At 37.0% G+C, this 13609-nt stretch overlaps 1 protein-coding gene across 3 annotated transcripts in view; it reads right to left on the minus strand.

The window, feature by feature from the left end:
- The window catches only part of COMMD10 (COMM domain containing 10), a 154317-nt gene that overhangs the window by 38734 nt on the left and 101974 nt on the right, over positions 1-13609 (minus strand). The gene's annotated exons all lie outside the window — the stretch shown is intronic.

A 13609-nucleotide genomic window follows, 5' to 3' on the forward strand; every position in this document is an offset into this window, starting at 1 on the left:
TCAAACCTCAGAGGGAAGGTAGGGGAGGGTGGGAGTAAGGGGGAGAGATCAACCAAAGGACTTGTATGCATGCATATAAGCCTAACCAATGGACACAGACACCAGGGGATGAGAGCATGTGTGTATGTGTGTGTGGGGGGGAATAGGGGGATAAGGAGACATATATAATACCTTAATCAATAAAGAAAAAAATAATAAAATAGATTTAATGTTCTAGTTATGAAAATTACATAATTTACTTCTATCATAAGCTCAGAAATTGTGGGAAAAACCACAATACTACAATATGCAGATAAATGTAGGTAAGTGTTACAGAAAAAAATTATATACAAAATTGGTAAGCTGAAGTACTCTTAGAAAATATTTCAATTGGTTCTATTCATTAAAGAAAAATGTAATAAACACTTTCTTGCAAACCAACAATGTAATAAACACTTTCTTGCAAACCAACAATGTTGTAAATCTTACATCTCCAGATTTGTACTGATACCATCAACTCTTTTTGAGTAGAGTTAGGATAACAATAGAAACCTTGGGAAAGATTAAATGACAGCTAAGTTAAAGAGTCAGAATATAATATGGTTGCTTCAAAGCAATTTTGTTAGTTGTAATCAAAGCAAATTTAATAAAACTAAAAAAAAAATCGGCTGCTAGAATGTTACAATCTCCTGTTTTGAATAAATTCATGTTATCAGGAAATCAATATGGCTCATGTTGCACACAAACAAGTCTGAAAATAGCAGCACCCAGAGCTCCAACAGGATGCCATATCCTTGAACTTTTAAGACCAATATGAACGGCTGTTTCCTGGAAGAAATGATGATTCTGAGCAAGACATTTCTTAAAATACTATTTCCAGAATTACTTGTTACCACCATAATAAAGCATTATCAGGAAATAATCAGCCTGATTATTCACAGCATTGGTGACATAGAAAAAACTGCTCATATTTACTGGACCACAAGTAAGAAGAGGACGTTTTTATGATTAATAGGTTAAAAGGCAGGAGTTTCCAATGAACCTAGATTGGGCAACTTTCAAATGTTTGATGACTGTCCTGACCACTTTCAAAGGGTTTAATGTAGTTTTAAAATGTTTTCCTAAATGTTGCATCTGATAATAGTTAGGGACCGTCTTAAAAGTTTTATTCAACAAACCTCAAGGTTCAGCTCTGAGAACCTCATAAGCATGTACCCTCTATGCTATAACAAGATTAGTAGTGTATTTCAGCATTAATCTAACAGTTGGTTTTGAAAAATTTTTAAATGTGTAAGCTCCCCAGGAATTCACCTTCAATTGAACAACATCAATTCTACATGAATCATAAAAACCCATTTCTACTGGCTATAATATGAACACTCCAACCCATTTCCCTTATATGGGGCAAACCTCCAGGGAATGAGCCCAACAAAGCACTGGACTGTGAGGAGGACTAAGTTTTGACAAAGTACCACTGGATAATACTTACACCATTAATCATTTCTGTCACTTACCAATATAGATTGGTTTAATGTCTTCAATTGTTTAGACTAACCAGTTGATGATGCTAAACTGCTTTGAAGCCTTTGCATTTAGCTTTCCAAGCTTTTGTGCTTTAAGCTTAAAGTAATTCTAGCATCCTTTAGCAGCAACATAGTGCATCAACAAGTTGATTATTTTAAAATATCTTTTATTAAAGAGATCAATGTTTTAACTATTATCTGTTTAATTAAAGTGAACAGCAAAGTTTGTTAAGTGTCAATCACAAATTTATACTCAATTTAAATTATGGATTTCAACCAAGAATGCTATATTAACATAACTCTTTTTACAGAAGGATCTTAGTAGAATTTTACACACTCTCAGTTAATTAATAATCCTAACAAGATTTAAAAACAACTTAAAAAAAAATAAACCTCACCCAGCCAGTGTTGCTCAGTGGTTGAGTGTTGACCTCTGAACCAGGAGCTCATGGTTCGATTCCCATTCAGGGTACATGCCTGGGTGGCAAGCTCGATCCCCACTGGGGGTTGTGCAGGAGGCAGCTGATCAATGATTCTCTCTCATCATTGATGTTTCTATCTCTCTCCCTCTCTATTCCTCTCTGAAATCAATAAAAATATATTTTTTAAAAGAACCTCCATTTCTCCTATTCAAATTCTTATTTCCCTTTTATTTTGTTTCATAGAAATGAGTACAAAAAAATAGGAAGATAACTGGAGACCACTATATGACGCTAGGGGCGTGTCTTCTTTTAGATTCAATAAAGGTAAGGCAGAATGGCAAGTGAAAAGGGTACATAATTATGAACATGAAAGTGAATACAGGTAAGTGCAAAAAATATGAAAATAAAAGGAAGAGGTTAACATGGGGAAAGAAAGACAGATAAATGGAGAAAGAAATAAGGAAAAAGAAGGAAAACATTAGGAGGGCAAATTAAAACAGAATGGAGAAGAAAGAAAAATGAAAAGACTTCAAAGAAGTACATTTGACACAGACTTTGACAAACAGATAAAATAGATGGATCTTGAGAATATCATGCTAAGTGAAATAAGACAGAAAAAGTCAAGAACCATTTGATTTCACTCATATGTGGGATATAAAGCAACAAATAACAAACAAGACAAACAGACAACTCATAGACACAATGTATGGTGGTTACCAGAGGGAAAGTGGGGTGGAGGGGTATAAAGGGAGTCAAACACATAGCAGCGGAAGGAGATCTGACTCTGGGTGGTGAAACACAATGCAATATACAGGTGATGTATTATAGAAGTGTACATTTGAAACCTATCTAATTTTATTAACCAATGGCACCCCAATAAATTTAATAACATTTTTAAAATTCTGATTAAGTTGAAGAAATTTCTCTGGAGCCACATTAATAAAACAGCTTAAATAATTAAAATGTTTCCTTTAATTTTCATATTTATGTTTATAAAATAATGCTCTGAACAAGAATCAAGGACACAACCTGAAGTGATGTATTGTCCAAGAAATAATCCTAATGGAAAAATAGAAAAAAAACTTACCATATTTTTAAATTATGGTAAATACTGACCACACTGTGACTACAGAAAAGTGCAATTGTAGTTACTACATTCTGCAAATAGCAGCACCCAGAGCTCCTAGATATGATTTCATCCTAGATATGATTTCAGTACTTTTAAGACTATCAGACTATAGTTAGAAGAAAGCCAAAACCAGACCATCTCAATTTGCAACTGAAACAGGTGTTCAGGGAAGCATAGCTATCAAAAACAAAAACTTCAAACTTCACTCTTTTAAATTGAACTGAAGAATTTCTTGTATTCACTGCCAGGAAATATCACCCAACAGAAGTAAAAACTTTGATACCTTGACTGCTGAAATAATGACTTTGAAAAAAAATAGTTCAAAATAATAAACTATCTTATCTAATAAAGAGGGAATATGCAAATTGACCATCACAAAGATGGTGGCGCCCATAGCCACAAGATGGCAGCACCCAGTCCCCTCAGCCTCCCTGAGTCCCCCAGTCCTTACAGCCCCACCGGGGGGGGGGGTTTGCCAGAGTCCCCCAGTTCTTTCAGCCCTGCTGGGGGGGAGGGTGGGGCAGCCAGAGTCCCCAGTCCTTTCAGCCTAAACTGATTACTATGGTAAGTGGACCGACAAGGTTTTCAGCAAGTGTGAGAAGCAAGCCTTGGCGGGATCGAGGGAAAGCCAGCGGGCTCAGGGCCACTGCTGCCCAGGGAGGACCTCAGAGTTCAGTTCTGAAACCAAAGGGACCTGCTCTAGCGCAGGCTGGGGAGGAAGCGCCGCTGCCACCCGCCCAGCGCCAGGTCCCTGGTTAAGGAAGCAGGTCCAAGTTGCAGCCATGGGGCCTGGCGGGGCTGTCTCATCCCAGACCATCGTGGCTGAGCTCTGGCGGGGGCGGCGAGCACCTCTGGGATCACTGTCTGCACTCAGGCCGCCTATGGACACCGGTGGAGCGGGCGTGGGTTGAACATATTCATGAAAATGGGACGCCTGCCCCGGTCCCTGGCGAGGAGAGGGCAGCAGGATTGGGGGTGCAGCCTCGGGACCCCCGTTAGGAGGCACCGGGGCTTGGGAGGGGCTGGGAGCAGAGGGTCCTGGTCGCCGGGCTGACAGCAGGACGGACCTGAGGTTCCTCCAGTGGCCATCATCCGCCCAGTGCTGGGCCGCGGGCCCTCACTCTGGAGCTCAGCCATAGGAGGTGCTGGCCCCGGGATGTTTTTCCTGCTATATCTGGCTGGAAGTACAGGAGGCAGTTGAATTAGAGTCATGATTGTAATTTAATTTCTCCAAACTCAGAGCTATTTTCTTTACAAATACATCAGGGGCCAGGAAATGTTCACAGAACTAGGGAACCATTCCCAAATCAGGAAGGGAAGTCACAGAGTGTATACTATTGCTACGAATACAGTATTTCCTACTACTTACAACATATACAATGTAATGTATTAGATGCCTTCCTATCGCATGAAGTATGTATTCTCATAGAGTAATACAGGTAGATATGTTATGGTTATGGCAGTATGTCATATCCTATCTATAATAATAAAAGTGTAATATGCTAATTAGACCAGACAACCTTCTGCAAGAAGCCAGGACTGCAAGGGAAGCCAGGGTCCCGGGTGCCAGAGAGAAGCCGGTGCCGGAAGCCGGGGGAAGGAAGGCCTACTCTTGCACAAATTTCGTACATCAGGCCTCTAGTAAATAAGAATTCCTATTTGTAGATAGAGCATGATTCTCCAAATATCCTGGTGTTTGAGCACATAATAAAATATAGTTTGGCCAAAAGTAAACTAGCTGAAATTAAAAAGCTCTACTACAGGAAAGAGGAACACCAAAAATTCCAGATGAATAATCAGAAAATGTATTAACTGAAGTAATGTTGGGATGGCTATTTTTTTTGTCACACAAAAAAACAAAAGTGTTGATGAGCATGTGGAAAAATTAGAATTCTTGTACACAGTTGGTGGGAATGTAAAATGGTGTAACTGCTTTGGAAATCAGTATGGAGGCTCCTCGAAATATTAAAAATAGCTCTGGGTGGTGTGGTTCAGTGGTTGAGCATCTTCTCATGCACCAAGAGGTTGCTGATTCGATTCCCAATCATGGCACATGCCCAGGTTTCGTGCTTGATCCCCAGCACGGGGCGTGCAGGAGGCAGCCGATTTATGCTTCTCTCTCATGGATGTTTCTCTCTCTTTCTCTCCCTCTCTTTTCCTCTCACTCTAAAATCAAAATGAACATATATTTTAAAAAGAATCAACCAATGAATGCATAAATAAATGGAACAACAAATCAATGTCTCTCTCTTGTTCTCTCTCTCCCTTCTTATCTCTTTCTAAAATTAATTTAAAAATAGAAATACCATAAGATTGAGCAATCACACTTCTGGGCTTTTATCTGAAAGATTTGAAATCAGGATCTTGAAGTGATATTTGCATTAATGTTCACTGCATCATCATTCACAATAGCCACGAAGTAGAAGCAACCTAAAGTGTCCATCAACAGATGAATGGGTAAAGAAAATGTGGTATACATATATAATGGAATATTATTCAGCCTTTAAAAACAGAGAAGGAAATCCTGCCATATTCAATAACATGGATGAGCTTTGAGGACATTATGTTAAGTGACATGAGTCAGTCACAGAAGAACAGATACTACATGATTCTACTTATATGAGATCTCTGAAATAGTCAAACACATAGAAGCAGAGAGTAGAATGGTGGCTGCCAGGAGTTAGGAAGAGGGGAAATGGTAAGTATAAAGTTTTAGTTATGCAAGATAATGAAATTCTTGAGATATGCTGTACAACACTGTCCCTATAGTTGACAATATTTTGTTTTGAGAGTAGAAATCATGCTAATTGTTCTTAGTATAATAAAAAAAAAAAAAGGAGAAAAGAAACTCCTGGACCATTGCCACTTAGCAAGCAATGGAGAAACAAATAACAAAAAAAAAACAGATGTACTGAAGCTGCTGTATTACATGGCCTCTTCTCACAAAGCTAAGTAGACAACTATGCTCTTTGAAACCCACTTTCTAATAAATGCAGTTCAGAATACTTGGACATGGGAAAAACAAACTGTATTTAGAATACATAGGAGACTGTCTGCAAAATAGAGTTAATGACTCTAAGATATTAGAGGCAAGGAAAGAATATTGGATAAAATTTAATAAAATGTACACTCAATGGACTGAGCCATAAAGGTATTCTTGAATTAATTTAGTGTCTCAGATACTGAAGTGATCATGTATTTAATTGTGTTTAGGATAGGCTAAAGGATATTTTAAATAAACATCTTTTAAATTACTTTGTGTGCTTTTTCATTTTAAATAACCCCAAATCTCGAATAACCCACACAGAATGTTACTTTATGTCACCACACAGAATTTTACATCATACACATATGTCTTTTCACTTGCCAGACAAATAACTGTGCTTATATTTTGTTGCAAAACAAACCCATACTTGATTATATATTGTCATTTTTCCTCTCCAGTTGTTTCACATATGAATCATTTGTCTCCCCAATTAGATGATAAACTTCTTTAGGGCAAATCATATTGTCTTATCCTTTTCATCATTAGCAGCTAACACAATGCTGGGCTATAGACCTGCTCAATAAATGCATACTGAATTGGACAGTACTCTTAGTCATTGCCATTTCTTTTCTCTGAAGTACAGTTGAATAGACTGAATGCTGTGGCACTGTCAGCTTTTATACTTAGTCCTGCTTGTGTGACCACACTGCTAGAAGAAGACAAATCTTTACATTGATTCAATGCTGCTCCTGCCAGGATTATCAACAATAAATGACAATGCCCCAATGCCAGTTCAAGTGGTAAGTTTTATTATATACAAATACCTGTTACCTAGAGATTGAACCCAAAATACCTATATCAGACTTAGTCATTTTTATCTACACTTGACTCAAAACAAATGATCAAACTTAAATATAAGTTCACTGCCTGAATCTTTCATTCTATAAGTGAACATTTTAAAAAATAGCAAAATGGGAAACACTAAAAATAATTACTTTAAATTACAGAAACCTATTAATTTATCAACCAATGTCACCCCAATACATTCAATAAAATTAAAAAAAGAAAGATTATCTAGACAGTTTGGCTCAGTGGACTGAAGGGTCCGGATTCGATTCTGGTCAAGGGCATGTACTTCGGTTGCCATCCCTGGTTGGGTTCAAAATTAATTACTTTTAAAGTAGATAAGTTGTAAATGTTCTCTATATACTGGCATTACTATGCCCAAATGTGAAGGCAAATTAATTTCTTCTAAAGTGAAATTCCTCTACTTTAAATTATAATGTCCATAGGCAGGTATTTATTTTACACTACTTTATAAGAAGATAAAATAATCTATCTTAATCCTATCACAAGCTGGGAGTCAAAATAAAAATATAATTATCATAGTAAGTTAATTTTCCAAATATAAAACTATGTCTCAATGCTTATTTAATAAAAATTTTTTCTTTTTCAATATAGAAATATTGAACTGAATTAAGATGTAGTTAAAACTTCCTTAATCAGGAAGTTTAACATGAAACTAATAAAGAGAGAGTCACAGTGATCCTAAAAGGTCCTATTTTAATAAGCTTGAAAGGAAAAGGATCAGAATTCTGACTAAATTGTCATTTAAAACCCTGTAATTCATGACAAACCACAACTCATGCAACCATGAAAACATTTATTTAAAATCATAGCAGGACTATATTATCTCTTCAGTTTTAATTGAAACTTTGAAGAAAAAAAAAACAATGACCTATCAAAGTTTCTTTGATAAATCTATTTTATTACACATTTTATATCTTTACTAGAGGCTTGGTGCACAAAATTCATGCACTGGGGGTTTTAAACCAGCAGTTGGACATCCCTCTCACAATCCAGGACTGCTGGCTCCCAACTGCTCCCCTGCCTACCTGATTGCCCCTAACTGCTTCTGCCTGCCAGCATGATCAATGCCTAACTGCTCCCCTGCCAGCCCGATTGCCCCCAACTGCCCTACCCTGCTGGCCTGATCGCCTTCAACTGCCCTCCCCTGCTGGCCGGGTCATCCCTAACTGCCCACCCCTGCCAGCCTGGTCACCCCTAACTGCCCTCCCCTGATGGCCTGATCACCCACAACTACCCTCCCCTGCCAGCCACCTTGTGGCTGTGAGCACTGCCATCTTTGAGGGTGTGGTGGTCAAGCAGCATATTCCCTCCTTATTGGCTGTGGGTGCCGCCATCTTTGTGATGGTGTGAGGGTCAATTAGCATATTCCCTCTTTATTAGATAGGATTTCTTTTTCTTGATATAAAAATTACCATATATGAACATAATAAATGATTTTTCTTTCATTACTTTGCTAAATGAATTAAAATTAAAACTTCATGTCATGGAAAATAAAAAATAATGAAAAAATTTTTTTTAATTTTATAACTTGGCCGAAAATATGAATGATGTTAGTATCAAAATGGTGGTTTTGGTTCATGCTACACTGTTTTTTCATTTCTCCTAACCTCAAGTTTTAAAGGTGAACTAGAAGTGAAGTGTATTTTAAAATCAAACCACTACAATGGCTGCTATTTGGCTGAAAAGCTCTTATTTGCACCAACCTCCAATGGCAAACTGAAATTTTTTTTCTAATTTAAGAAAAGCAGGGAAAAGGCCAAAATGAACACCTAAGAAAGTTATAATGACAGTAACTATATTCACATTTATCACTACAATGAAAAAACACACCTGCTAATCCTGATCCCTATAAAAAATGTTAAGCTCCATTGAAATGTAAGCATATGTGCATTATTCTGATGACATTTTATTCCCTCGCTTGCCTTGCTGACATTTATAACATGACCCAGTTCAGCTAAAATTACCATAGTGAAAAAGTAGCTGCACTCTGATAAGTGATTTTACCTAGACATGCTGTCTGGTTCCCACTGGTATACACATGCTGACATCCCTGGGTGAGAGAGATTAATTCCTTCTACTTGTCTTTTTCATGATAAAAGGCATCGATAGTGACTTTTTAAAAATTCCTTGCTTCTAAACTGAGAAACTGAAAAGCTGTGAATGCTAGGCTTCACCAATCAAGTAAGAAAACTAAACCTTGTAACAACACAAGCTAAAGAAAATATCCTGAAGCTGATATCTTGGGAAATGAAGATAATAGGAAAGAAATCACCTAAATTGGTAGTCTCAGTATTTCTGGCCATGTTCCCTACTCCCCACAGGTAGTAGTGGACTGGCAACTGGAAGGTATATGAGACAAAACATAAAAGTGGAATTTCAGAGATAATACTATTCCATGTTAAATGATCAGGAAGTATGAATTAAATAAAAAAATTTTGCAGGTATATTAAAAATATAAAATAAAAGGTCTTTCAAAGATAGTGTGAGATAGAAGAAAAATACCTAAAAATGAACTAATGGAGAATTTACCAGAAAGTTATTGAAATTATTGGTAGAAATAAAAATGTCTTCTCAAAGGAATCCAAGACATGTTGATTGAAAATCTGAGGCTCCATTAAGGAAAATACTAGGTAAGAGGCTCAGGGTACTGAAATAAAGAGAAGTAAAGAGAAAGAATTTCTCTCAACAGGCAGAATCCAGTACTTAAGTAGTGATATTTTCTAAGTGATCAACTCAAATGTATGCCAAGGATAGTGAGCCTGTAGTACCAATAGAAATGGGTCCAGTTTACCACCCTTATGAATCAGGAAAGCAAAAGAGAGTGAGACTCAGGTACAGTATACAGAGCAGTAAACTTACCTGCACCTTGGGCCTGGGGCCCAGAAATAATGAAAAGTAGAAAGAAATGAAAGTGAAGTTAGAGAGGTCTGAAAAAAGAGTGTTTAATGCTTTAAACTGTCAAGATCAACAATTTGGTTATATGTAAAACCCGTAATAGCATGTTAGGGATTATAATAAATCATAATTACTATTTTTAAGAATAAATATGGATTTAAGTGCTGCTGAAATTACTCTGAATTCAGAGGTACCAGGATGTCTGTGGCAGGATGTATGGCAGAGCTGGTAACATATACCAGCTGTGTCATGACCTGACTTGCACAAGGAGTGGAAACCTAAGAGCAGCTGACTTGAGGGCAAGTAGAAGGAGAGTAGAGAAAAGACTAACTAACCCTTGGCCTATGGAAAGGAGACAAATTGTTTTCATCATGTGAGTTATGATGTACAATCACAGCAATGATGACTAAAGTAAATGCCATGATATATTGAAAGCTCCAAATCTGCATGTGAGAGCACCAAAAGACAGTGTCTCTAATAAGGAAGGAGCTATACAGGACATAAATTACAGAGGTAGTGGTGAGGGTCGGCCCTATGCTGACTGCATGAGAAGACAAGAGTCAAGGAACATGTGGGGCCTGTGTGCACTGGCAAAATACCATGCATATAAAAAATAAATGGGGGTATACTGTACAGGGGAGGTGGAAGCCTTGCATTATACAGGTAGGGCATGAACAAATATAATTGAGTTACTAATGTTAATGTGACTACATATGATCCCCCAGAATAGTGAGGTATGGAGAAACTCAGGTTAGGCACAATTTGTGTCTTGATTGTCTGAGAATGTTTATTCTGACAGACATAATGAGGGAAAGAGAATGATTTAGAAGAGAGTGGAGGTAAGAGGAAGAATATAGTTCCTAGATTAGACTTATTCCAGATCACTGAGAAAAGCAGTCTTCTACTCTATGACTCTTTTTATAACATTCTTAATGGTGTGATCTGGGGTGGAGATGGAGGTTTTCTTAACAAGATGATGACAATCACAATAAATGATATTTGCCTAGTGCCAGCTACTGTAAAAAACACTTAATTATTCATTAACTCAATGAATTCTCACTACGGTGTTAGAAGGTAGATGCTGCTATTATTAATCTCACTTGATTAATAATGGAACTGAGTCAACTCATCAGCCATCTGCACCTTGTGTGGGAGAAAGATGAACCTGGACAGGCTTCACTGTCAAAGTATAGAGCTCAAAGCCAGCACAGTTACCATCAATAAGGAGGGAATCCTTAGAGGCAAAGAAAATATAGAAAGAGAGAGGCTAAATCCTTGAGCTAATAACCAAATTTTGCAGGCACAAGGGGAGACCTATAGCTTTTCAGGCTAAATTCATAAAAAATATGGGCAATGGGAAGCTATAATCTGTACACTGTGCAGAGACAACATTTGCAGTTTCAATTCAAGCAAGTTAACTGACTACCAGATCAAAAAAACCAAGGTCCTCAAAGCATATAACAAAGCTCAGAGTCGCTTCAACATGCAGGGTGAGGCAAATGTAGGCTTATAGTTGTGAGTACACAAAACAGAGTTTATTCTTGTATTATTAATTATTGTATTATTTTCCACACGAACAACTGTAAACCTACTTTTGCCTCACCCTGCATGTTGAAGCGACTGAGTTTAAGTAACATTTTCCATTTCTTTGAATGTCTAGTAATATTTAAGGAAAACGTTATCAGTGAATGAACATACAAAAAAAAATCTCAAGAGAAAAATGGAAGCTAAAAAAGAAAAAGAGGAGACTCTATATCAGAAAAATACAATAACTGAAACAAAACATTCACCAAATGAACACAACAAATTGGAGATAGCAGGAAAAGAATCCGTAAATTTGAAGTTGAATTAATAGGAATTGCCCAATCCAAAGGTGAGAGAGAAGAAAAGACTGAAGAAAAATGATCATAACACTAGAATCCTGTAAGACAGTATGAACTAATCCAACATAAGTATAAATGGAATCCTAGCAGAACAAGTGATAAAGGGAAATTTAAAATATTCATAAATATAATGACTAATAAATTCCCAAATTTAATGCAAAATAATAGGTTAAGACCCAAGAAATTCAGTAATATCTAAACAGGATAAATACTAGGAAAATTTATGCTAGAAACAACATAGTTAAACTCCTGAAAGCCAAAGATAAAAAAATTAATCTTGAAAGAGACCAGGGAAATTCCATAAAGGGGAAAATGAAGACTGACAGCCAAATTCTCTTCAGAAACTAAAGGAGCCAGAGAAATTGAAACAACATACTTAAAGTACAGAAACCAAGAATTCTATTTCCAGAAAGTTCATCCCTCAATAATAAAAGTAAAATAAGACACACTCAGATAACAAAAATAAGAGAATCTATTGCCAGCTGACTTGAATAATAAAAAATGCTAACAAATTCTTCAGTCTGAATGATACTAGATGACAACTAAGGTATACAGAAAAGAAGGATGAGTAAATATATGCATAATATAAAGAGTATACAAAATTTTTCTTTCTTCTCCTAATAAAAAAACACAAAAGATTACTTAAGGCAAGAGTTATACCACTGTATGAACTTTATGTTAATAATATAATAGTAATAATAATAATGATGATGTAGTATTAACATCAGTTCATCTACTGTAACAAATATACCACACTAAACTATAATGTGAATAGTAGGAGAAAACTATGCAGGGTGAAAAGGGATAGATGGGAACTCTGTACTTTCTGTTCAATCTTTCTGTAAGCCTATAATTACTGTAAAATAAAGTCTATAAAAACTTTAATTACTAACATAGGGTAATATAATAGTGATTATACCATAACTCTAACTTTTGAATAACTGTTTGGTGTAATAGCAAACCAAGCATCACTAAAAACAACAACAACATGAAAATACACCCAATATCATTAGTCTTTAAGGAAATGAAAATTTGGAACCACAATAAGATACCACAACACATCTATTAGAATGGATATAATCTTAAAAACTGATAATATCAAGCGTTACTGAGGAAGAAAAACCTACTTTCCTACTTTACTGGAGGGAAGGTAAAATGGCATAGCCACACTGAAAGAGATCAGCAATTTCTTAAAAAGTTAAAAGTAAATTTACCATATGTCCTACCAATTCTACTCCTAGATATTACCATAAGAGAAATGAAAACATGTGCCCATAAAAGGACTTGTGCATGAATGTTACAGTACTAGACTGGAAAAAAATCTGAATGCCCCCCCCCATTGTTAAATAAATAAACAAAATAGGATATACTTATAAAGTGGAATATTATTAAACAATAAAAAGTAACCAACCATTGATATATTCTACAACATTAAGGAACCTCAAAAATAGTATGCTAAGTAAAAGAATTCAAACACACAAGTCCATATTATACATGATTAAGCATATAACTGCTTTATCTGATTCCCAATCCTCCTATATAATAAAGAGGTAATATGCAAATTAACCCTCATGCCCTCACAAGATGGCTGCCTATGACCAGGCCAGCAGTGGTGTTAGTGAGGGCCGACCAAACGACTGAACAAGCAGGCTGCGTGGGGCGACCAGGCATACAGGGGGGTTAGTGAGAGACGACCAAACGACTGAACAAGCAGGCTGCGTGGGGCGACCAGGCTGGCAGGGGTGTTAGTGAGGGACGACCAAACGACTGAACAAGCGGGCTGCGTGGGGTGACCAGGCCGGCATGGGGGTTAGTAAGGGACGACTAAATGACTGAACAGCAGGCTGCGTGGGGCAACCAGGCTGTCAGGGGGGCCGTGAGGGGAAACCAGGCCGGCAGGGGGGCAGTTGGGGGCGACCAGG

The sequence above is a fragment of the Myotis brandtii genome, unplaced genomic scaffold (genome assembly GCF_000412655.1).
Source record: "Myotis brandtii unplaced genomic scaffold, ASM41265v1 scaffold1105, whole genome shotgun sequence".
Classification (NCBI taxonomy): domain Eukaryota; kingdom Metazoa; phylum Chordata; class Mammalia; order Chiroptera; family Vespertilionidae; genus Myotis; species Myotis brandtii.